The sequence below is a fragment of the Dermacentor silvarum genome, chromosome 7, assembly GCF_013339745.2.
Source record: "Dermacentor silvarum isolate Dsil-2018 chromosome 7, BIME_Dsil_1.4, whole genome shotgun sequence".
Classification (NCBI taxonomy): domain Eukaryota; kingdom Metazoa; phylum Arthropoda; class Arachnida; order Ixodida; family Ixodidae; genus Dermacentor; species Dermacentor silvarum.
The window spans coordinates 154,705,243-154,731,150 of record NC_051160.1 but is presented as its reverse complement, the minus strand read 5'-3'; the positions used below and the strand labels follow the sequence as shown (position 1 = coordinate 154,731,150).

At 46.1% G+C, this 25,908-nt stretch overlaps 1 protein-coding gene across 2 annotated transcripts in view; it reads right to left on the bottom strand.

Moving 5' to 3' along the window:
• The window catches only part of LOC119458605 (amine sulfotransferase), a 239,746-nt gene that overhangs the window by 15,566 nt on the left and 198,272 nt on the right, over window positions 1–25,908 (bottom strand). The window contains exon 1 of one of the 2 annotated variants that reach the window (XM_037720445.2): window positions 1,901–2,026. The exons of the other annotated variant lie outside the window; for it this stretch is intronic. The gene's annotated coding sequence lies outside the window, so the exon portion shown is untranslated. Of the gene's footprint in view, window positions 1–1,900; window positions 2,027–25,908 lie in introns of those variants that run through there. 2 annotated transcript variants of the gene reach the window in all.

Genomic DNA, 25,908 nt, shown 5'->3' with positions numbered 1-25,908 from the left:
CAGATATGTTGTCAAAAATAGGCGCACTCATTTTAGCAAGTGTACATTGTTTGGTTTGGTCAAAACGGAAAGAAATAGCGCGTTCGTGGCCTTATGAATATAAATAAACGAGCTGCTTTGCTCGACTGCCAAGATTCGATTCCACTGTCAGTCATACAAGATTTTCTTTTAATAAAGCGTGGCTATGCAGGAACTTTGCTGCTAAGCTACCTATACCTCCATGCCTCAAAGTGTCAAAAATAAAATAACGAAGTCTTTGCATTAAAACCTGGATATGAATGGCCCGAACAGCGAGCCACTTCGACTTCTAACAAGCTATAGGGCAGAACAACGGCGTGCCTAAACCACAGCCCTTTGATCAAAATTACAGGTGTGCGCATGATTGAGCTGCCGTGCCAGAACCTACCACAATATACTGTCTAAGTATGCTGTAGAATACTTAGATTGTGAAGCCTCCACAGCGGGAAGCGCGTTCGCCACGGGTACTTTGTACATTCCAATTTTCAATGTGACGCTCCTTAGCTCGCATCTCTTTAAGCTTTGCACACTTTGGCGGAGTCTTGTAAACTTAGGAAACCTCGTTTTTTTGTTAGATACATTGAAAGTGGCGGAAGTCCACCTATAATCCTGTAAGGAACAACATTATCGATGTCCAAGTCTGCCTTCCAGCACATCAGCACAATTCTTTAAGCCATTAGGCCGTGATCACATGCACGATTCTCTGGGGCCAAAGTCTTCGTTCAAAAAATCTGACACGTGCTTCATGTGCCAGCTTCTCGTATTCTTCCCTCGTATAGCTAGCGCTTTGAGACGCTGTGAAGACTGCACTGCCGTCGTGATCGGCCCATTTTTTTCTGTTAGATGCCTCCAAACTAAGTGAATTTAGCCTCTTATGCTATCACAACAATAAACTGGGCAATGAATTTCTGCTGCCCGAAAACACGGGACAAAGGCACAAAGGGTAAACCGATAGGCCGCTAAGAAATTATGGCTTTGTGCGAGCAAAATAAGATTTCCCATTTCTTGGGAACAATATTTCTGCGATGGCGTGGCCGATACAGAGGTAAATGTGATGCAATGCGTATAGGAGCCTAGAGTTTGGTTCGAAACGTGATAATCAGTGACTATAAAATAAAATTTACGATCAGTATATCTCACTCAAATAGAAAACAACTTATATGTGCAATGTTTTCAAACAGTAATCCATAATTTTTGTTTCGTTTGTCGCATTATATCGCCTTCACGCTGGAGGTCCCCAGGATCACAGTCTACAGCTACTCGCTAACCGCAGTCTTCGTGGCAGCCAGCACTCCTTAGTGAGCCAGCAAACAGACACTTAGTACTTCCGAAAGGTGTGTGAAGTCGTTTATACAGCTTCGCTGTCTCCAATGTATCTGTTATACGACTTTCATAGATCCGTGAATCATGCTTCTGACGCTGATATATTTGTCTCTTTAGTCAAATGGCTTGTGCGGCTTCCAAGGTTAGTTAGGTGAGCGAATTTAAGGAGTTTACTTGCAAGTTTTAACACACTTGATTGTCGCGCAACAAGCGAAAGCAAAGTGTTTGCCATTTAGCTAGATTAAGGCATGTTTTTCTGAGGCTTAAACTGAAAGCGCCGTAGTCAGGAGCTAGCGAAACGTGGTGTTCACACACATAGACTGCAAATATTACATGTGATTGGCGGCGCAAAGTTCGGCAAGTAGGACCGTAACTTTTATAGAGTAAGTAATTAAAATCAAAACGCTTGATAACGGGTAATGAGGTACAAAGCAAACATTGTACACAAACATCACGTTCCTCACAAATAGGTTATGCTGTACTTGTTACCGAGCACTTAAGTTCCCAACAAAAGAAGTTCAGGTTAACAAAAATATCTGTGTTCAGTAAGCCGTCGTACCTCGTTTTAACAGTGCAGATCCTCCTCCCAGTGAAGTGAGCGTAGGTCTTGATGGAAGGCGTAAATAAGAACTGACTCTTACTCCCTGTCACAGCTTTATGGGCACACTGGGTTCAATTGTAAAAAGGACGCACGAAAAGGCAATATTTCAAAAACCGTGCCGTGTGAATCGCACGTGTGGGCGAGACAGGAAAAAACAAGGGAGGTAAAGGGTACTGCAATATTGTCACTGACACGCGCCCTTATCTGCGGAAGCGAGGGTGATAGCCGAGTAGGGAGTGAACAAACGCTACAAATTCCACGTGGAATTATTATTTTTTTTGCTCTGTGAATTCTGACAGTGACATTTTGTCGTTATAGTCTTAGTCGGCGAGTTCATCGTAAAATGAACCGTCACAGCGACATTGGCGTACATCCGGCCCACATGAAGGAAACCGGTATAAAAATTACTCGCATTTCAGGCTTACAGACGTCATTGAGAAAAGTCCCTGCAGAATATTTTCTTTCGTAATCATCGGTAATACGTGGCTTTATTAATGAAACGTACGCGCGTTTTCAAGCATCTAACGTGACAAGCGTGAGCGAACAGTTACAGGGAACGACTAACGCTCTCTCAAATCAAAGGACGTAATGGTTTATTTGAAGTCTCGGGGCAGCTGTTCTATGAGGTCGCGATCATGCTGCATTTAGGTCCACATTTCAAAAGTATTTATTTACAAAAGCGTGAAGTCAAACAGCAAAAGTAATAAGAGCTGCCAAGCTACGAGAATGACTGCGGCTTTGGCTTTAATAAAGCTTCACCAATATACTTAAAAGAGCATCGCCAGCTGACACTAAGGTATGTTGTACTAAAGTTGAAGCAAGACCATCACTGAATGTTGCCTGGCATCCAACTTCAATTTTTATTCCTTGACAGTGTAAGCATGCTGTCCTGTACAGCTGTACTCCTGTCCAAAACGTAAATACTGTATTGCACATACTGTATATCTAGCCTGGGAAAATTTCGCTGCTGAGCATGAGATCGCGGGATTGAATCCCGGCCGCGGCGGCCGCATTTCGATGGAGGCAAAATGCAAAAACGCCCATGTGCTTGCATTGTAGTGCACGTTAAAGAACCCCCGGTGGTCAAAATTAATCCGGAGCCCTCCACTACGGCGTGCCTCATAATCAGAACTTGTTTTGGCACGTAAAAACCCCAGGAAGAAGGAAGAAGAAGTAGCCTGTGAGAACAATTAGATTTTTTTAAAGCGAAGCTTTCTTGCTCCCTTCCTTCGACTTTCTCACAGACAACACTCCAATACACATATATACTGATTCCTTGAGTGTCATGAAACAGCTGAAGTGAGTAGTGAGTCAGCACAACTACATTGTCAGAAGATACTTAAACGTCACAATAACTCACTTTTCTATGTTTACGCAAAGTGGGTACTCGGGCACAGCTCTGACCTTATCAATGCAATGGCCGATAGGAAAACACGCGACAAGACGAGCATGCACTCACCGACACCTATTGTGTTAGGCTTATTTAGCCCTTTCCTAACCCCAAAAGAATTCCCTCAGCCGCGATACGTGCTCCTGTCCTTCTTGTGTCCTGTTTCTGATGTGATATGCAGTTTTTTGCATATCATGTTATACCAACAAGCCCAACGTGCTACGTTGCTCCTATCCCCCGTGTGCATGCATTCCCCCCAAAAAACTCACAAGGGTTTCAAAGTTTTCATGAGCAGTATACGGTCTAGGATAGCCCTGAAACATCCTGTCACCTGCAAGTGGTAGGGCTTCGTCAAGGACGAAGCCACCAGCCCCAGCAGCACGACTCTGGCACGAGACACCGATGTGTACCACCTCTTGTGGACTTGCCAAGTCACATGACTTATCTGGTACGCCTTTCTCAGTTGGTCTGGCCTCCGTAGTGACCGCCATGCTGATTTCAGCAAATGTAGTCACGATGACTCCTATTCAACACAAGGATGGCGACGTGGGCTTGTTGGTGACTCTTGAATAAAGGTGGTAGAGCGCAGTGAAACGCAAGGTCTAAAGAGGGCACATTGGACGCACAAGCGCCTGTGGGTCTAATTTGCCTTCTTTTTTCTTGTTTCCTTGCGCTCAACCACCTTTAGTCTTAATACAGAGCCTTAATGCTGAGCTTCCAGCACGATGGATGATTGCATTTCCCTTTAGAAGTGTTTTCAAGCTTTCTCCTCTATGCCATAAGACAACCCTCCCGAAAAAAAAAGAATGCTATTCGTGGAGATAAGATCACACCGTAGCAGTTTTGTGTTACGCCATCCTTAGCTGCCGACTATTACTACGTGCTGTCGGCATGACAGGGTGTAATGTATTACCACTTGCATGTTAAAGTATCACATCTTAGCAGTCTTGTGTTACGCCATTTCTACTATTAAGTTTTATGTTAGTATGAACGGCCGCCTTCTGGGCAAATAATCTTTGAATGGCGGCTTATTGGCTTAACGATCATCACACCAGAAAGCGGCGGAGGTGCTAGTGAAGTTCCTCTGTTTAACCTCATAGAACGAATATAAAAATCCCACATTCTCTTTGAAGACCAGGTCTTGTTAGATGATTTCAGATGGATTTGGCGTATCTGGAATCTGGGTACCTTGTGACAGCTTCTAGAGAGAAATGGTCGGTTAGATGATTTGAGGATTTCGTATGAACATGCAAGTGGTAATACATTACACCCTGTCATGCTGACAGCACGTAGTAATTGTCGGCAACTAAGGATGTAATAAAAATGAGTGTAATTAGACATAAATGGGTTGGGATGTGCGCGTCTGTGGCGCTATTGCTCTCTGCCGTGCTGCCGTAATGTGCTATCTAACCTAACTGCAGGCCTTTCTCCAGCATCATTAGATTACAAGGAACTAGTAGAAGTCATGCAGCAGGAGATACGTCAGACGTGACTAAAGGTTGTTGCAGTGGAAAGAGAAAATCAAGCAAGTTGTGGAAAAGAAAATATAGAAGAACGTAAGCAGCCTTCTACGGATCATCGAGAAGCCACAAAGTTGAAATTGCACGAATAAGAGGTGCTGCTTAGTTCGAACAAGTGCCGGCAAAAGAAAAGTGTGGTGAGTGAGCTAGTGCAGCAAAAAAGTAAGTGCAGAAGTCAAAGTTTGGTGCAAAACATTCTCAAAATAGACATAGGCACACCAATATGATCCTGCAATCATCTTAGAGTACTCGGAGCTTTTACCGAAAATTTGCAGTGGCTACTAGGGATAAAGACGATAATATTGCTAAGGCATGAGCAGGGCAAGGACAAGAGGAAGAAGACGTTAGCTGGCGCCGCCTATGGAGGCCGTCTTTACTTCGCCATCAACGTCGTCCTTTAAATAAAGCCAGTTCAACCTTAACCGTAATAGTTTTGTGGTGGAGGTACTGGGTGCTTCGACCAAGGCGACGGAGCTGCTGCAGCAAGTTCCACGCCGAAGCCAGTGCCTCGCTCGATTGCCTCCGACACCACTGGAGATCCGGATGTCCCACAGCGGCGACGAACAGCCTTCTCTGGCTGCTCCAGTGCGAACAACTGGTGCCTGGATGCATGAGATGGAGCCCCGCCTTTTCTGAGGAAAATTGCGCGAGGACGTGGAGGAATGTCTCACCCACTTCAAGCGTGTGAGCAAGTACAACGGCTGGAACTCCATGGCTCAGCTCGACAATGTCGTTCTGTTCCTCACAGACACTGCACTAGTGTGTTTAGAGAACCATGAAGATACCTTCACAACGTAGAACAGCTTCGCTATTGACCTCACAGAGTGCTTTAGCGTGCTCAAGTCCCAGATGAGACCTGTACTACGTACACAGAGGCGATCCTGAAGCTTTGCAAAATGGTCAATCATCGAGTGTCCGAAGAGGACAAAGTTAGACACCTTCTCCAAGGCATATCGAGGATGTTTACAATTATTTAATCGGAAACGAGAGTCTCGCCTCGGTCGCCAACTCATCAAACATTGCCGCATATTTGAGGTCTTGAAGCTGCGCCGTATCACTCCAAAGTTCGGGAGGCTAGCGAATGTCGCAACGGTGGCAAGTGTTGACGACCACGACGGCTACAGTTTTCAATTTGACCTTGCGGCAACTATAAGGCAAATTGTCCGCGAAGAACTTGAACGACGCACCAAAGAGGCGGATGTCGAACAGCTTGGTTGTGCTTCCAACCAACCACAAGAACATGAATCTGCTGTGTCCGCATTGCCTGTGATACCAGGTGTTGTATACTGTCGAGTCGATGAGCTGCGGCAGCACCGACGTTCCTTTCCCGCCGACATGACGCACAATCAATGCACTCGTAGAGCTACCACCACGGATCGGCATTCGGAAGATCGCGTTTATTATTCGCAGCGTCCCAGGGTTGACCCCGATGCTTACAACGTCGGTCGCACATCGCCTGTGTGTTAAAGCTGTGGCTCCTCAGGACACTTTGCTCGTTTTTGTCGCCGGCGCCAACAGACAACATATGATCCACCACCAGTTTGGCCTAATATTGAACGTGATAGTTATGACGACCGCTGGCCGACAGACCCTGATACCGCAAACACCACAGGCGCGCCACCCCGAAATACATTCCATCAATATATTAGAAGGAGTGGCTCGCCAGCTTCAGACCGCAACCTGACGCCCCCAACCAGTCGACAACGCCGTTAACCGTCACCACGGCGGCGTTGTACGTCACCACCGCCGTCGGGAAACTAGCCGGCGCGGCCGATGCAGGTCAGGTCGCCGCACAGTCTGCGTCTCTGCGAAATGATGATGTGTAGTGTTTAATGGCGCAAGGGCCAGCTATGGCCAAAAAGCGCCATGACACATGGTGATGGGTTCTGAATGTATTATGGATGGAGTGGACAGTAGGATGCAAATGGTACATAAAAGGTGGCTGTAAAGAGGCCTAAAACAAATCGCTATAAATTGCGTAAAATATATGAGTGTTAAAATAATGGCAAAGACTAATGATGTGAGCTATGAGCGTGAAAGTTTCATTACAAAGCGGTGACATAATAAAGTATATGCAATAGCACTATTACCTCAAGATGTCCTTGAAATCAAGGACTGAGAGGCACGTGCTGTAAAATGTTTTTGCATTGCAGCTGCACCCTGCAAGTCGAGGCTGCGCTACAGATACGCTGGAGAGATGACTTGTAACGTGTTTACATCTGCTAAAAACTTTAAGACGGCATTAAAATCAAAAAGCGGCTCATGGCTAAGAAGGAATGCTGGGTGAAGAGGGATGTGGTCACGATACGCGGGATAAACGTACTTTTTACGCTGAGCTTCTATTTCTGGGCACGGGATAAGAACATGGAGAACTGTAAGTATGTCGCCACACCTATCACATGTCGGAGGATCACTTCCTGTAAGGAGATACGAGTGTGTTCCATAGGTATGTCCTATCCTTAACCTGCAAAGAAGCACTTCCCTGTGTCTTGTTGTTTTCTGAGATATCCATTTCCCAATTCTTGGCTTGATTACATGTAGCTTATTTTGCGCTTGACTATCCCACTGCCTTTGCCAATATTTTCGTAATTCATGGCGCAAGAAAGGCTTTAGGTCAGTGAAAGGGATGGCTATGTTTCTGTTCGTATGTTAAAAAACTACTGAAGTGGCACTTTCGTCTGCAGCTACGTTGCCTTTAATGCCTCTATGGCCAGGTACCCAGCATATTATGATTACTTGGTTGTCCTTGTAAGCTGAGCATAGCAAGCTGTACAGTTCGTTATAAACTGAATTCTTGTGTTTTCGTAGACTCATCAGAGCTCTAACGAAGCTCAATGAGTCTGTGAACACAATTGCTTTTGTAATATTCATTTGTTTTATGTGTTTGACTGCTGAAAGAATTGCGTATGCTTCCGCTGTAAAAAGACTTGTATGTGGATTTAGTGCCCCGGACACTGAAAGAGACGGTCCCAAAGCTGCGTAAGCAACACCAGTAAACGATTTGGAGGCGTCCGTATAAAATTCACTGCAAGAATACTTCTCCAGAAGTTCAAGAAAATGCGAATGTATGTGTGCTTCAGGTGCCCATTTTGATATTTCTACGAAAGAGATATCGTACTGGATGGTCTGCCACTCCCAAGGTGGTGGAAGCCTAGTAGGAGCCATTAGGATATTCTCTAGAAGAGGGACGCCTGTTTCTTCTGACAGTGCTTCCAGTCGGAGGGACAGCCTGGCCGTGGACAAGTCGTGAATAATTGAGTGACATGGGTGGTCTACTGATGATTTTACCTTCAAGGCATAAGAGAAGCTTAAATATGTCCTTTGGAAGAACAGAGACCATACGTCTAATTCGACGTACAGGCTTTGTACAGGACTAGTCCTGAAGGCACCTGTAGCAAGGCGGATGCCTAGGTGGTGAATAGGATACAGCATTTTCAAAACACTAGGCCTCATAGAATTATATACTACGGCTCCGTAGTCAAGACGCGATACTATAAGACTTTTGTATAACTTTAAGAGGCATCTCCTGTCACTTCCCCAGGATGTGCGTGATAAGAGCTTCAGCAGATTCATAGTCTTGAGGCACTTTGCTTTAAGATACTTGAGGTGTGGGACAAAATTTTACTTACAGTCTAAAATGATACCTAGAAATTTATGTTCACGGCTTACAGAGAGTCGTTCTCTATTGAGATCTATTACGGGGTCCCGCAGTACACCCCTCTTGTTAGAGAAGAGGACACACGTACTTTTTTGAGGGTTTAATTTAAAACCATTCTCGTCCGCCCACTTAGACAATTTATTTAAGCCAAGCTGTACTTGGCGCTCGCAGATATTTAGATAGCATGATTCGTAACCTATTTGGATGTCATCCACATATACAGAATAAAACATACTACGTGGCATGACAGTGTACAGCGAGTTCATTTTGACGATAAATAAAGTACAGCTCAGCACACCACCTTGAGATACCCCAGCCTCTTGCGTAAATGGACGAGACAAGACGTTACCAACTCTCATGCGGAACATGCGATTGGAGAGGTAACTCTGAATCACAGTCACTAAGTTGCCTCGAACTCCCATTCCGGACAGATCACGGAGGATTCCAAAGCGCCACGTTGTGTCGTATGCCTTCTCCATATCTAAAAATACTGACAAGAAAAACTGTTTGTGCACAAAGGCATCACGTATATTTGTCTCGATGCGGTCAAGGGGATCTGTTGTCGATCTACCTTCCCTGAAACCGCACTGTAAGGGATTGAGTATTTTGTTACTTTCAAGAAAATGGATCAGGCGGCGATTGATCATTTTCTCAAAGAGCTTGCATATACAACTTGTCAGAGCTATAGGCCTATAGCTACTGGCCGAAGAAGGGTCCTTGCCATCCTTGAGAATAGGAATTACGATTGCTTCTTTCCATGCAGTCGGAATGTAGCCAGCAGAGAACATGGTGTTAAAGAGTGACAGTATTGTTTTGTGGGTTTCAGGGTGTAAGTGTTTTATCATTTCATATAGTAATCTGTCACTTCCTGGAGCAGACGCGTTACAACAATTCAGTGAAGCCTGAAACTCCGCCACGCTAAATGGACGATTGTATGCTGCATTGGCTGTGTCTTTCCGACCCAGAGGCTGCCGCTCTGCTTGTCGCCGATATCTTAGAAATGTATCTGTATAATGGGAGGTACTGGAAATATGCTCGAAATGTGCTCCTAGACAATCAGCCTGGTCCTCAAGAGTGTCTCCTTGTGTGTTTACTAAAGGTAGAGGATGAGTTTCGCGGCCTTTTATTTTGTTTACCCTGTTCCAGGCTTTGTGCTCGTCTGTATAAGAGTTGATGCTGGATATGTATTTTTCCCAACTTTGCCGTTTAGCGCGGCGGCGTGTTCTTCTGCCTTGTGACTTAATCGCCTTGAAGTTAATTAGGTTTTCTGTGGTCGGGGAGTTACGAAGGAGATTCCAGGCCTTGTTTTGCTTTTTCCGGGCTTCCCTACACTCCTCATTCCACCATGGAATACGTCGTTTCGAAGGCGTCCCATTTGTTTGGGGTATACATACTGATGCAGCATCAATAATAAACGCTGTAATGTATGCTACTGCAGCGTCAATATCAAGTGAACGGACATCGTGCCAGGGCAAATGTGTTTCTTCACGAAACCGCGTCCAGTCAGCTGAGTCGACTTTCCATCGAGGAACGTGTGTAGAGCACTCAGATTGTCTTGTAAGGTTTAGTACGATGGGGAAGTGATCACTTCCATAAGGGTTATTAATCACATCCCACTTTAGATATGGCACAATTGTACTGGATGCTATGCTTAAATCTATGGCAGAAAATGTTTTGTGTGTAGGGCTGTAGAATGTTGGTTCTTTTTTGTTAAGCAGACAGGCACTTGAAGAGAGTAGGAAGTTTTCAATTAGTCGTCCTCTCGCATCACAGCGAGAGTCGCCCCACAGTGTACTATGTTCGTTTAGATCACCAACGACTATGTAAGGGTGATGGAGTTCATTAATAAAGCTTTGAAATGTTGTTCTAGAGAGTTGGTAACTTGGGGGGATGTATATAGACGCGAATCACTGTGAATAACGAGAAATAGTGGGAAGGTGTCTTTTCGTTGGCCAAAAAAGTTCAGAGTTTCTTCGGTGCGCCCTCTTTTGCTAAGAGGGCGACCAGGCAGACGAGGCAAGGACAATACATCCATAGATAATTAGTTAATTTCGGAGGCTATGCCAGCCACCCACCACCGAGCCCAACAAGGGGACGCTACGAGACCTGAAGGAGACGCAGACGCCAACTGTACATAGCCACTATAACCTAATATAATAGACCCAAGGTTGGATAAACTACACCAGGTTAACCCTTGCTGCCTGGAAGATGGGAAGTAAAACGAAGTGAAGAGAAGACAGGAGAGATAAAAGTGAGAGAAAGACGAAGGTTGGAGGGAGAGAGAGACAGGAAAAGGCCACTACCGATTTCCCCCGGGTGGGGCAGTCCGGGGGTGGCGTCTACGTGAAGCCGAGGCCAAAGGGGTGGGTTGCTTCCGCCGAGGCGGCTTAAAGGTCCAAACACTCAGCGCTGGCTCAACCCCCAGGATCCCCTTTCCCCGGACGCGGCTAAGCCGCGCACGGTTAGACGCGGGAGGGTCCAACCCTCGTGTGCTCGGGTACGTGGTGGCGCAACTCACCAAACGCCTGCTTGCGCAGACGCCCCTGCGGGGGTCTCTGCGAAATACTCCTCCGCCTATTATGATGGTGAAGAACAAAGTGCGTGTGTTAATTGATAGCATACCTGCAACAGCATTAGTGGATACTGGTGCTACTGTTTGCGTCATGAGTGTGACTTTCTAAGAAAGCCTGGGTCGGAGAGTTATGCTCCAGTGGAATGATGGTGTGACGTTTCGTGGTGTCAGTGCAAAGTGCCTTATTCGCTTTGGTATTTGTGTTGCAAGTATTTTATTCGGAGAAGATCTTAAAACAGAATTTCGCGTACTACGGCGGTGCAGTACGACAAGCACCAGCCGTGTTTGTGCCGCCTGCTGTGTGCTTAAGCACAGCGCGCTCGCACACTTTAGCAGAAGACACGAAGCCCCACCTCCAAGCCCCTGTGCGCCTGCGCCGCTTAGCTTCGATGCGCGGCCGTGCCATGTGCGCTGGGGCTCCGCGGAGCGTGGCCACGTGGCGCCGTGTACGTACTAAGAGTGGACGACACAGTACATTGAGAGCATGTCGCCGAGCGTGCGGTTACATCGCTCTGTGAGACCGTTCGTCTGTGGGTGGTAAGCAGTAGTTTTGTGGTGAACGACGTGACACTCTGAGAATGGCTTCGACGACTTTCAACAAGAAGACACGGCCTCAATCGCTCCGTAGCTCCTGGGGTGGACCGTGACGCAGTATGAATCGGTGGAGCAGGAAGGAGGCAACATCTCGTGCTGTAGCCGCTGGAAGGGCGGCAGTTTCGGCGTATTGCATGAGATGGTCAACAGCGACGATGGCCCAGCGGTTACCAGCCGACGTCAGACGAAGAGGCCCGCATAAATCAATGCCAACGCGCCTCATGCGGCATCGCAAAGTGGCGACCTGGTCGAGAGGTTGTCGTTACCCGCGAGAAGCTGCGTCAAAGGCGATATTATGGTGGCGAAGTTGCGGATGAAACGGCGAAAGTATGAGCACAATCCGATGAAGCTGCGGAGTTCTTTGGTGGTCTTTGGTCGTGCGAATTCGGCGACTGCTTGGAGTTTGGTAGGGTCTGGAAGCACACCATCTTTCGAAACAACGTGGCCAAGGATGACTAGCTGTCGGGCGGCGAAGCGACACTTCTGGATGTTGAGCTGGAGTCCAGCATCGGCGAGGCAAGTGAGGACGCGTTCGAGTCGGAGCAGGTGAGAAGAAAAGTCCGGGGAAAAGATGACAATGTCATCGAGATAACAAAGGCATGTCTGCCATTTGAGGCCGCGGAGGATGTTATCCATCATTCTTTCAAATGTGGTAGGCGCGTTGCACAGGCCAAAGGGCATCACGGTAAATTCATATAAGCCGTCAGCCATAACGAATGCTGTTTTCGGGCGATCGGACTCAGCCACCGGGACTTGCCAATAACCAGATCGTAAGTCTAAGGGCGAAAAGAATTCAGCGCCTTGGAGGCATTCCAGTGCGTCGTCGATACGGGGGAGAGGATAGACATCTTTCCGGGTGTTCAGGCGTCGATAGTCCACGCAAAAATGAATTGTCCCATCTTTTTTTTTCACCAGCACTACTGGAGAGGCCCAAGGACTGTGGGAAGGTTGTATCACGCCGCGTTGAAGCATGTCGCCTACGTGCTCGTCGATGACACGGCGCTCCGTCGCGGACACATGGTATGGACGCTGCCGTAGTGGCACATGGCTACCGATGTCGATGTGATGAACGACTGTAGCTGTACGTCCTAAACATTGTTGTTGGAGGTCAAAAGAAGTGTGAAATCGGGTAAGGTGGTCGATGATCTGCGCGCGCTGACTCGTAGTGAGGTTCGGCTCAATACATCGAGCAAACGTTCTGTCACATGCTGGCTCAGACGCAGAGACAGGAAAAGCCATGGCGTCAACCTGCAGAGGAGTCGAGTCATCAGGCACATTGTAGAGAAAGCTCGTCTCACATTCGTCAGCAGACCCGAGGCACTCGCCATGGTGTAAGCTTGATGGGCACGCAAACGGATTCGAAACGTAAAGTGCGCTGGAACCCTGGCGAATGGGAAAGATGGCAAAGAGAAGCAAGAAGGGATGACGGCGTGCAGCAAGTTTCGACGGCGTGAAGAGAACTGTGGAATCGTAGAAAGCAGCACAGGAAACGGGCACAAGGGCGGAAGAGAAAGCAGGGATATCGGTGTCGGCAGCGACGAATACTCTAGCAGAAGAAACACGCAAATCTTGGGAAAGACTTCCGCAATAGTCAGCGCAAGTTCTGCACGGGCACAATCAATAACTGCGTGATGAGAAAAAAAGGAAGTTTCTTTTGTAATGATAAGTATTCTCCGAAAAATGTAGTGCCATTCCACACTGTGAAGGTGGATGGGCAGCAAAGCTGTGTATATGGTGATTGACCGTTGTTCCGTTGAAACGTTCAATTTTGCGGGATCTGGGCCACATGATCGGTTCGCATTTCTTTCAGCCTCGCGGTCCTGGCGGGCAGCACGCTTACGCTTGGCGTCCGCGGCCTGCTCTTCGTCTGTGGTAGCCTTCCGCCGCCGCTGCGCCCATTGCCTTTTCTCCGCGAAACCCCAGGGATTGCCATGGGCTCCACAAGGTGGCGCTACGCTTAGGAGCGATGTAGGTTTCGCTTTCGAGCAATGCAACTTTCAGCCGGTGCCGTAAGGGGCCGCGACGCTCTGGAGCGATGTGCGGTAACGCACAGACAAAGAACCTACACACGATATAGGAGAGAAGGCCTTTTTTTTTAAAGACGGATATGCCAATCGCACTGCGCCTACAAGCGCTGACGCGCTCACGTGCCCGCCAGAGTGAGCTACATCACATAATGAAGAAGCAAACATAAGTTCCTGCGGAAACTGCGGTGTGGTGTGGCGGTGGAATGATTAGCGGCAACGCAGCCAGCCGAGATAAAAAGACTTTCCCCCTTCCTCACAAGAAGTTAAATAGAGCGCAGGCATTGACCCTCAGATTATTGCAAACAGGCTCGTATCCCAGCCCGGCTTTATTACACAAGCTTTATCCCGACACTTATACCAGTAGTTCTTGCAGGCACTGCAATGACTTCGCTAGCTTAGACCATATGCTCTGGCGTTGCCCCTCGTTACGAGGCACGGAACAAATAAATGAGGACAAGTGGCTTTCCGCTATCAAGAGCCCCGATGCCGGGGCGCAACTATGGGCTGTCCAGAGGGCCCACGATGCGGCGGTCGGGCATGGCCTGACTGTCCCAACGTGGGAGCGGCCCGCTGCGCGCTGAGTCGCGTACCTCAGGACGTTCATTAAAGTTTTCCATCCATCCATCCAACGCAGCCAGCTATGGGAGCAGACGACGATGACGACGAACGCGGGAGCAGTGGCACGAGCACGTGCCGAGCACGAGCGCAAACCGAGGGGCGCAAACGAGCTAGCTGCGGGAGAAGATGACGAAGCTTGAGCCAATGCTGATGATGATACTTGTGGTACACGCCGGTCGCTCTACTACACGGACGCGATCTCCTGGAACCTAGCTGTTAACAGCTTCGCTGTAAAAATAAAGAAACAGCAAACGTCAAACCCATGGAACACGCGGGTGGTTATTCAGTGGAATAATTCAAGGCAGTCGAGAACTTCAAAACTCCTGTACGCCTATAGCAGATCTCAGAAACAAACCAAGGCTGTAAAAGAATATTGTTTTAACGTAACTCTTCCGAATTTCCTTATAAATAATCTCAGTAGACACGTAGTAGAAATACAACGATCTGCAGAAGAAAACCAAATAAGGCTGATTCATTTAAGGATTTTTTTCCGGCCAGTATTTACAGTAGAAAATGAGCATATACCCTCGGTTGATTTGTGCATTACTATGAGCATCGATAACCTAAACATTACAGGTGCAGGTATCTTGAACCTACTATTGAAAAGTGGTTCTAAAACTCTAGTGGCCCCGATGGAATTCCAAACAAGTTTCTTGAAATGTATGCAGAATGGTACAGTCTTGAGAAAATCTTTCCAACTAGCTAAATTACCATCAGGCTGTAAAATACCTGAAACCATACTGATACACGAGTCCGAAGATAAACGTTTGGCATGAAATTATAGGCTCATATCTATTTATTATTTATTTAAAAATACTTTACAGGCCCCCGTAGGCGCATGAAGTAAGGAGGGCATAAGCGGAAACAGTAATAAAAGAGCTTGTAAACATATTATGTGGCAAGTGGCACTTATCATACATTTCTAATACAATTCAAACACAAGGAATACAGCCTACTTTCAAGATGTAATTGATGCGCAGTACAAACCGGAATGCAACAATGAAAAGCATTAAGTCGGTGAACAGATTAAAGGGGCGTAATTGAAAGATGACTGCTGACATGGTTGCGGAAAGAATCATGGTTTGTTAAGGATGCGATATTATCGGGCAAATCGTTCCACAGAGAAATGGCACGTGGAAGCACAGAGCTGTTGAAGGTTAATGTGGGACCGAAAATGCTCGAGTAACTGAAACTGTTATGAAGGCGTTTTGACATGCGCAAAGGCCTTTCGAGAGGTAGTGGAGACATCCTATTACCATAAACGTACTTCTGAAACAAAGAAGTGCGATGCAACGGCGAGTACCAAGTGATATTATGTCATGTTTCTGTTTAATCTCAGTTACGCTATGACAACGGTTATAATCGCAAGAAATAAAACGTGCTGCTCTGTTCTGTACGGCTTCTAGCATATTGATTAGATATTTTGGATGAGGCGACCACACAGCGCTTGCAAATTCTAGTTGAGGCCAGACGAATGTTGCATATGCATGCTTCCGGATGCGGGTTGGGCAGTTTTTTAAGTATCTTGATGATATGATGTTTAGTGGCGCAAGGGCCAGGTCTGGCCAAAGAGCGCCATGCAAGTGATTATGGATATTTCATTGAACAGTGAAGTGGAAAGGAATGAACACGGCTGCATATGGGCCTAAAAGCAGAGTCGCTGTACAGTGCGTAAAACATAAATGTATTAAAATTATGGCAATGGCTTTAAAGTGTCCTGTGAGACGTAAAACATGTTTTGAGAGGATGATTTTCTAAAATTTGTAAGTGCCAGTGGCACTGCTGCCTCATCAGGAACCTTGTGTGCAAGGCTTTGGAGGCACGTGCCATACAAATGCTAGTATCGCAGCAGTAGCCTCTGTTGAGAGGTCATGCTACGAATTTATCGGGTGTACAACTTGTAATGAATCGACATCATTTAAGTAGTTTAAAAGTGATTTGCTGTTAAAAAATGAGTCCACATGAAGGAACATTGCTGGATGAAGAGGAACGTTCTGTTTGTAAGCTAGAGGAAAGTGCTTTTTTCTTTCAGCTTCTGATTCGCGGCACTCTACCAGGACATGTAGGACGGTCAGCGTCTCTCCACATTTAACGCAGATGGGAGGTTCAGCACCAGACAGCAAGTAAGAGTGGGTCCCGAAGGTATGGCCTATCCTAAGTCGACAAAGAATTACTTCAGTTCGCCGTATTTTTGTTGTTGGTCGCCAATTACCCAACTGAGGTTTAATTAAATGCAGCTTATACAACGTTTCAGTGTCCCACATTTGCTGCCAGTATGTCCTAATTTTTCCGCGGAGAAAAGGCTTCAAGTCTGTCACAGGGACAGATATGAAAGTGTTGCTAGCTTTCGCTGTAACAGATGTGGCCATCTGGTCTGCTAGCATGTTCCCTTCGATGCCTGAGTGGCCACGCACCCAGCAGATAACAATAAGCTGGTTAGATAAGTACGCAGTACACAGAAGTGAATAAAGATCGTTGAGTACAGGGTTATTGTGTTTGCGGAGTGACATTAAGGACTTTACTACACTCAAAGAGTCAGTGAATGTGATGGCATTGGGTAGATTGGTTTTCCTGATGCATTTAAGAGCCACTATTACTGCGTATGCCTCCGCGGAAAAGATACTTGTTTCCGGGTGCAAGACATCAGATTCTGAGAAAGACGGACCAACGGCTGCATAAGACACGCCTGCATGGGACTTCGATGCGTCAGTATAAAATTGCATTCGAATGTGTGCCTATGGAGCGTGCTTTGTAACATGAAGAAACGACGTATCACATTTAATGAGCTGCCACTGCCATGGTGGTAAGAGCTTTGCTGGGGCTCTTAGATGAGGTTCTAAAAGTGGGACACCCATTTCATCACTGAGCTTCCTCACACGCAGTGAGAAGGGCTCCTTTGCTTTGGGTCGGTTACGAAACAGTGTTGTGCAAGTCATATCATTTATGCTAGCGTAACACGGATGTTCAGGGTTTGCGTGTACCTTCAGAAAATATGCAAAGCTAGAGTATGACCTCTGCAAGGTAAGTGACCACTCGTTTGATTCTGCGTATAGGCTTTGTATAGGACTTGTCCTGAAAGCACCTGTGGCTAGGCGGATACCTAAATGATGAATCGGATCTAGCATCTTCAACGCGCACGGTGCGGCAGAGTGGTACACAACGGCACCATAGTCTAAAAGTGTGCGTACAAGACTTTTGTACAGGTCCAGTAGGCACTTCCTGTCGCTACCCCATGTCGTGTGGGGCAGAAGCTTAAGGAGGTTCATTGTTTTAATGCATTTCGTCATGAGGTACTTGATGTGTGGTATAAATGTTAGTTTTGAATCCAAGATGATTCCTAAGAATTTATGTCCACTGCTGACAGTGAGTTAATCTCCATTAATAAAAATACTAGGGATTGGCGTTGCGCCTCTATTCTTGGAGAAAAGCATGCAAGTACTTTTCTGCGTGTTCACTTTAAACCCATTTTCATCCGCCTATCTAGATAACTTGTTTAAGCCAAGCTGGACCTGGCGTTTGCAGATAGCAAGATTGCAGGATTTAAAACCTATCTGCACATCGTCGACGTACACAGAGTAAAACATGGTTCGTGGAATGACTGCGTGAAGTGAATTCATTTTTACGACAAAGAGTGTGCAACTAAGCACGCCTCCCTGTGGCACACCGGTCTCTTGGGTGAATGTTCTAGACAAACTGTTGCCCACTCTTACACGAAACGTGCGGTCAGAGAGATAGCTTTCGATTGTGTTCAACATGTTGCCACGGACACCCATTGCTGAAAGATCCCGAAGGATACCTATACGCCATGTCGTATCGTATTCCTTCTCTAGGTCAAGAAATACTGAAAGAAGGAACTGTTTATGTATAAAGGCATCCCTGATGTTGGCCTCGATGCGAACGAGGTGGTCGGTTGTGGATCTAGGTTCTCGGAAACCACATTGGAAGGGGTCTAGAATTTTCTTATTTTCCAGGAAACAGATTAGGCGTCGGTTTATCATTTTTTCAAAGAGATTGCACAGACAGCTTGTTAGAGCTATTGGTCTGTAACTACTGGCTAGAGACGGATCCTTGCCTTGTTTAAGTATGGGAATAACAATAGCTTCTTTCCCAGCAGATGCAATGCATCCAGCTGCCCATATAGCATTGAAAAGGAATAGAAGTGTATTTAGTGCTTCTGAGTGTAAGTGTTTGATCATTTCATAGATAATGCTATCACTGCCTGGCGCCGAGTTGTTGCAACAATTCAAAGATGCGTGAAGTTCAGCTAAACTGAATGGGTGATTGTACGCTTCATTTCTTCCGCATTTGCGTTCAAGGTGTTGTCGCTCTGCGTGTTCTTTGAATCGCAGGAAAGTGCGTGTGTAGTTTGATGCAATCGAGATTTGTTCAAAGTGCTCACCTAGAAAGTCTGCCTGATTTTCCAGGCTGTCTCCTTGGGTATTTACTAGGGGTAGATGGTCAGACTGTCGGCCTTTTAGTTTATTTACCCTGTTCCAGACCATTCTCTCATCAGTGTACGAATTAATGCTGGATATATACTTCTCCCAGCTATCTCTCTTAGCTCGTCGACGTGTTCTTCTGCCCTGCGACTGTGCCTGTTTAAAATTAATGAGATTTTCGGCTGTTGGGCAGTCGCGTAGCAGCCCCCAAGCTTTCTTTTGTTTTTTCCTTGCCTTTTGACAATCGGCATTCCACCATGGAATGCGGCGTTTATTAGACAGTCCATTCGTTTGTTGGATGCATTTTGTGGCAGCGTCTATTATAAAATTTGTTAGCTAAGCCACGTCATTGTCAATATTGATACCAGAAATGTCCCTGTCTAAACGTGTAAGTTCTTTGAATAGTTTCCAGTTCGCAGAGTCAACCTTCCATTGAGAAAGATGTGGGGCGCATTCATCCTGTGTTGAAAGATTTAGAACTATCGGGAAGTGGTCACTTCCATAAGGGTTCTTAATGACGCTCCATTTGAGGTACGGCAGGAGAGTACTGGATACTATGCTCAAGTCAATTGTGGAGTAGGTGTTGTGTGCAACGCTATAGTACGTCGGCTCCTTCTTATTGAGCAAGCATGCACCAGATGAATAGAGGAAGTTTTCTATTAAGCGCCCTCTTCCATCGCAACGAGAGTCTCCCCATAGAGTGTGATGCGCATTTAGGTCTCCGACAACAATGTATGGCTCAGGAAGTTCATCTATGTAATTTTGAAATTCGGGTTTGTGAAGTTGATAGTTAGGAGAAATGTATACAGAGCTGATTGTAATTAGCTTGTTAGACAACACTGCTTGCACAGCAACTGCCTCTAGGGGCGTACGAAGTTTTAGTTCTCGGCAGGCAACACCTCTATCGACTATAATAGCTGCACCGCCGGATGACACGACTGCATCATCACGATCTTTGCGAAAAATAGAATATTGTGGAAGGAAATTTGTTTGTGTATGTTTGAGGTGTGTTTCCTGAACACACAGCACCCTGGGACTATATTTGCGGATGAGTTCTTTAACGTCATGAAGATTGTGAATAAGACCCCTGACGTTCCATTGAACTATTTGCGTCCCCATATTGAAAGGATATTTGTGCTGTGTGCTTACGTTTGCAATACCTTAGACTACAGAGCCTTTCTCAGGCCCCGTTATGCGCAGTTTCTCTTTTTTGGAGTGGTCGAGAGACGCCCGATGCTCCATAGGCGCTGGATGCGCCGCTTTGTTGGAAGTTGTGTCCATCGCCTCTCCTGAGGCGCTGGGCACCCGCTCTTGCGAGCGGTGTGTTCGCCTTGAGGGTCTCGCCTCAAGAGATGAGACCTTGGAGGCCACCAGCCCGGAGGTCGATGGCCCCTTGTTCTGAGATGGCGGAGCAGCGCTAGCTGCAGCCGCCGAGGGGGCGGACGGCATTGCCGCCGGCTCACTACGCGTGGGCCGGACAGCAGCCGGTGGCCGTTGTGACGCTGCCCCCTGACGCGCCACTTCGGCAAAACTGTTCTTTGGCAGATACGACACCCGCCTCCGTGCTTCCTTGAATGATAGGTTCTCTTTTACTTTAATAATCACGATTTCTTTCACTCTTTTCCAGGATGGGCAGGACTGCGAGTATGCGGCGTGCTCCCCATCGCAGTTTACACAGTGTAGGGCGTTTTCACAGGAATCGGATGGATGTTTGTGGGCACATTTGGCACAGGTGAGGCGGCCACGGCAGTTCTGAGAGCTGTGGCCAAATTGTTGGCACTTTAAGCATCGCAGCGGATTTGGGATACAAGGCCTAACCCTGATCTTCACATACCCTGTCTCGATAGTATCGGGCAGGTTGCTTGAGCCAAATGTGTGTACTAGGTGTTTGGTATTGATCTCTTTTCCGTAGCGCCTCATTTTAATTCTTTTGACATTGATCACATTCTGATCATTCCAACCCTCTAGAAGTTCGGCTTCAGTCAGTTCCATCAAGTCATCACCGGACACGACACCTCGAATTGTGTTCATAGTACGATGTGGGGTAACTGTCACCGGGATGTTCCCGAATGACAGTAGCTTAGGCAGATTTTCATATTGCTTCTTGTCACGGAGCTCCAGAAGGAGATCACCGCTCGCCATCTTTGATTCTTTATAGCCTGCACCAAAGGTTTCCGTCAGAGATTTTGCAACTACGAAAGGTGACATAATTCTTGCTGTCTTTTCTGGTTTCTGGGAATATATTACATGGTATCTCGGAAAATTTTCTTTTTGTCGTCCAAAAAACTGGAACACTTCGTCGGTGTGCCCCCTTTTCTGGGGGCGATCGGGTAAAGCGGGGAAAGACCAAGCCATAAAAATAATAGTCATTCGGCAGGAACGCCAGCCACCCACCATGGAGCCCAACAAGGGGACGATGTAGGACCTGTAAACACAAGTCCCACAAACGCCAGCTGTACATTCCCGCTATAACCAAATACGTATAATCAAGGGTGGTTATGACACACGAGGTTAACCCTCGCCGCCAGGAAAGTTAGAAGTAAATGGAAGAGAAAAGAATACAGGAAAGATTAAAAGTGAGGGAGAAAGACGAAGATTGAAGAGAAGGACAGGAAAAGGCGACTACCGATTTCCCCCGGGTGGGTCAGTCCGGGGGTGCCGTCTACGTGAAGCCGAGGCCAAAGAGGTGTGTTGCCTCCGCCAGGGGGCCATAAAGGTCTAAACACCTGGCTTCGGCTCAACCTCCAGGATCGCCTTTTCCCAGGACATGGCTAAGCCGCGCACACTACACGCGGGAGGGTCCTACCCTCATGTGCTCGGGTACGTTGTGTCGCAACACACCAAACGCCTGCTTACGCAGATGCCCCTGCGGGGTTTAAGTATCTTCGTAAATACTTTTTTCTTCGTAGGCTTTGGCACAAATGGCGGTGACGTTGGATGCCCAGGACAAGTTAGGAGCAAGGTGAACTCCGATACATTGATATGGAGATGCTTCCGAGACCTGACAGTGGTTTAGATAGTAGGTGAACTTAGAATTGGCATGATTACGGCTTAAAGAGATAACGTTACATTTAAATGCGTTAAGATGCATTTTCCAGGTACTACACCAATGAGAAACAGTTTTCAGGTAATTTTGAAGTGCAATGTGGTCGTCGATAGAGTTAATGGTACGGTAAGTTATGCAATCATCAGCAAAAAGACGGATGGAAGAAGATATGTTAGTAGGCAGGTCATTGATGTATATTAAAAATAGTAAGGCTCCTAAAACGCTGGCTTGTGGAACACCGGAAGTGACATTTATTTATTTATTTTCAAATACTGCAGCCCTATGCAGGGCTATTGCAGGAGTGGGGTACATGGAATACATAAATGAAAGATTTAGAACATTAACATCACACCAATGCTTGTACAAAATCTGATGTCGCCATTTCACGAGCACAACCGGGTAAATCATTCCAGCATTCAATAACTGTCGGAAAAAAACTTTGTGTGAATACGTTAGTGCTGCGTAAAAAAGGGCTTTAGGTTAAGGTTGTGGCCACGTCTAGTCGGAAGAGCAGTAGCATGCACGATGTAGTTATCATTAGACCGTCGGCAAGACGAGTGAACAAATGAATGTAACAGTTTTCAAAGAATCAATATCACGTCTAGTACACAAAAGAGGTAACTTCAAAGCGGTCATTGCAGATGAGGGTGAAAAATCACGGTCATAACGATGTTGAAGGAAACGAACAGCCTTCCTTTGGACAGATTCAATTTTCATGTCGCACACTTTATATGGATGCCATACGCATGAACCGTACTCTAATATAGGGCGAATGAGTGTTTTGTACATTAGTAATTTAGTGCATTTTGAAGATTTAGATGACGTTTGTATTAAATAACCTAATTATTGCAGTGATTTAGAGGTAACATAATCTATAAGTTGTGACAACTGCAAGTTGTGTGTGAACATAACGCCAAAGTATTTGTACGTCTGCGCCCGGGAAACTGTTATGTTGTTGAAAGCGTACATATGCTGTAATGGAGAATGGCTGTTTGTAAATGACAATACTACTGTTTTTTGAAAGTTTATGCGCATCTGCCAATCCGAGCACCATGAGCAAAACTGCCTGAAAGAATCCTGGAGTAAAGTGTAATCATTAGCAGTAGTTATTACCGGGTATAGCACGCAATCGTCGGCATAGAGACGGACTTTGGACCTAATATTCCTGGAAAGGTCATTTATCAAAAATAAAAATTAGCAGGGGTCCCAGAACGGAGCCTTGCGGACCATCAGATGTTACTTTTATTGCTGAGGACGAGGTGGACTTAAATGAAACGAATTGAGTGCGCGAGTTGAGAAAGCTAGCTATCCAGTCGATCAGTTGGATTCTTTAAAATTACGTTTAGTTTACTTAGAAGCTTGTTGTGTATAACGGTGTCGAAAGCCTTGGAAAAATCTATAAATAACGCATCAATTTGATTACCATTGTCTAAATTGCTAGCAATGTCATGTGAAAATTCTACCAGTTGTGTTATTGTGCTGAAACCACGACGAAATCCGTGTTGTGTGTTGGACAGAAGGTCGTTCGATTCAAGATACTCAGTGATATGTTTATGAATGATATGCTCCAGCAGCTTCCCGGAATTGGAGGTAAGCGATATAGGTCCATAGTTGGACAGAAGTTGTCTATTGCCTGATTTATGCAGAGGCACAACTTTAGCTAACCTCCAGGACTCGGGGACGGTACTTGATGACAAGGATTTGTCAAAAACGATTGCCAAATAACGTGAACACCAGAGAGCGTAACGCACCAGAAAGTTGTTTGGAATATTATCGGCGCCAATGCACTTCTTTGTGTCTAACTTCAGAATCAAGTTTAGGATGCCATTGTGACTGATTACCAAATCGCCGATGCACAGCTCAGGATTAGAACTTGTGAGCAAAGGGAGAGCGTTATTGTCGTGCGTGAACACTGACTGAAAGTAGACATTGAAAGCATTGGCTATTTTAATAGGGTCTGAAACAACCGTGCCATCTAATATAAAGGAAACTGCATCAGTTTTAGTTGGGGTAATAGAAGCCCAGAATTTGCGCAGGTTAGACTGCAATAATCCTGGAAGCTCCACTTGAAAATAAAAGTTCTTGGCACTTTGCATTTTGTTACGTAGTTCAATCACGGCAGTGTTAAAGCGAACGATAACAGCTGGATTACATGTCTTTTTCAAACGACGCAGCCGACGAACGCGACGCGAAGGTTGTAGTAAGCTGCGATTCATCCATGGAATCTGAGGATTTCTCTTTTTCGTTTTGAGAGGAACAAAATTATCAATGCATAACTTCACGATATGCTCAAATGAACTGACCAATGTGTCGACGTCACCACGAAGACTAAGTGCTTGAAAAGAATCAAAGTTAGAAGCTAGCGTATCTGTTATGGATGCGTCGTCAGCATGAAGAGTCATGAAACTGCGTAATACTAGGCTGCTGTTTAATCGATGAAGATGGAAGGGAAACGTGCAGAGCTTTGTGTTCAGAAATGATATGAATTACATTTTTGGTTAGCGGTTAGCAGCGCGACGATCTACATGGAAACGAGAGAGAAGGGATAGGAAAGAGAGCTGACTTACAACAATTTTATTGCCCACATAACCAAGGTTTAAATACCACGCTAAGGCACAATAGAAAGATAAGAAAGGTGGCACGTTTTCAGGACTCAGCTTCCAACAAACAATATGCAAATCATGTGGTTAAATATTGCACTTCTTTCTCGCACAGTGACAATGAAGGGGCACTGACACAGCGCTCCCCAGATTTGTGAATTTCAAGCGCTTCAATGATTTCTCTAGTATGTTTGTTTTTATTGCGACTGATACTTTGTGTGCTATCGAACAACGGATTGCAACCATGGTCTCTGCAATGAATACCGAGATGACCTGAAACGGAGTTGAAAACATGATTATTGTGCTCCTTTAATCGTTCATTGAGACAGCGTCCCGTCTGACCAATGTATTCGCGGCCGCAGGAAAGGGGAATGTTGCAAACAACACCCACAGCACACGTGACAAAGCGGTTATGATGGTTGGTTCTGCAGCAGTTTTTTTCTTTGGGATAGCAGTTGACCTGCCTGCATAAGCGTGAAAACTTTTGTGGTGCCGAAAACACAACATCGACGCCAGCACGCCGGCCAACTTTCTTGAATTATGGGACAAGGTGTGAATGTGAGGGATGACAGTGACTCTGTTCCGGCGGGTGGCAGAAACGGGGTGACTAGCTTTTTCTTGCTTTTGAAAGCTTCCTGCTACTGACGTCGGCAGACTGCCCGGGTAGCCCGATTGCTCAAGTCTCCGGGCCTGTTTCCCGAAACTGGTTTCCATTAAGTGGTGACAGGACTTTGAAAAGGAATTAGTGAAGCATAGGCTAACGATGCCCCGCTTGATGAGCTTGGAATGCGCTGAACTAAAAGGTAAAAGAGCTTTGCTAGCTCTGGGTTCATACATCCAGCATAGCTGGTTGTTCCTAAAACTGAGTAAGATCTAAACCCCTAATCGAGTCGGCAACAGGCAGTTCATTGGTTAAAACAAATGGGTGAAGACATTCTTCAAACAATGATAAGGCATTACAGCAGCTAGTTTCGACAGTGTCGGCGTCAGTATCTAAAAGGACTAAAAATCATCTACAAACCTAAAAACTTTTTACACGAAAGACGGAAGGCGTTTAGAAAGTGCACGGCCATGAGTGGCTAGCAAGATGTCACTCAGCATCTCAGCATCGATGTTGTGTTTTCGGCACCACAAAAGTTGTCACGCTTATGCAGGCAGGTCAACTGCTATCCCAAAGAAAAAAAATCTGCTGCAGAACCAACCATCATAACCGCTTTCTCACGTGTGCTGTAGGTGTTGTTTACAACATTCCCCTTTCCTGCGGCCGCGAATACATTGGTCAGACGGGACGCTGTCTCAATGAACGATTAAAGGAGCACAATAATCATGTTTACAACTCCGTTTCAGGTCATCTCAGTATTCATTGCAGAGACCATGGTTGGAATCCGTTGTTCGATAGCACGCAAATTATCAGTCGCAATAAAAACAAACATACTAGAGAAATCATTGGGGGCGAAATGCGAAAACACCTGCGTACTTAGATTTAGGTGCACGTTAAAGAA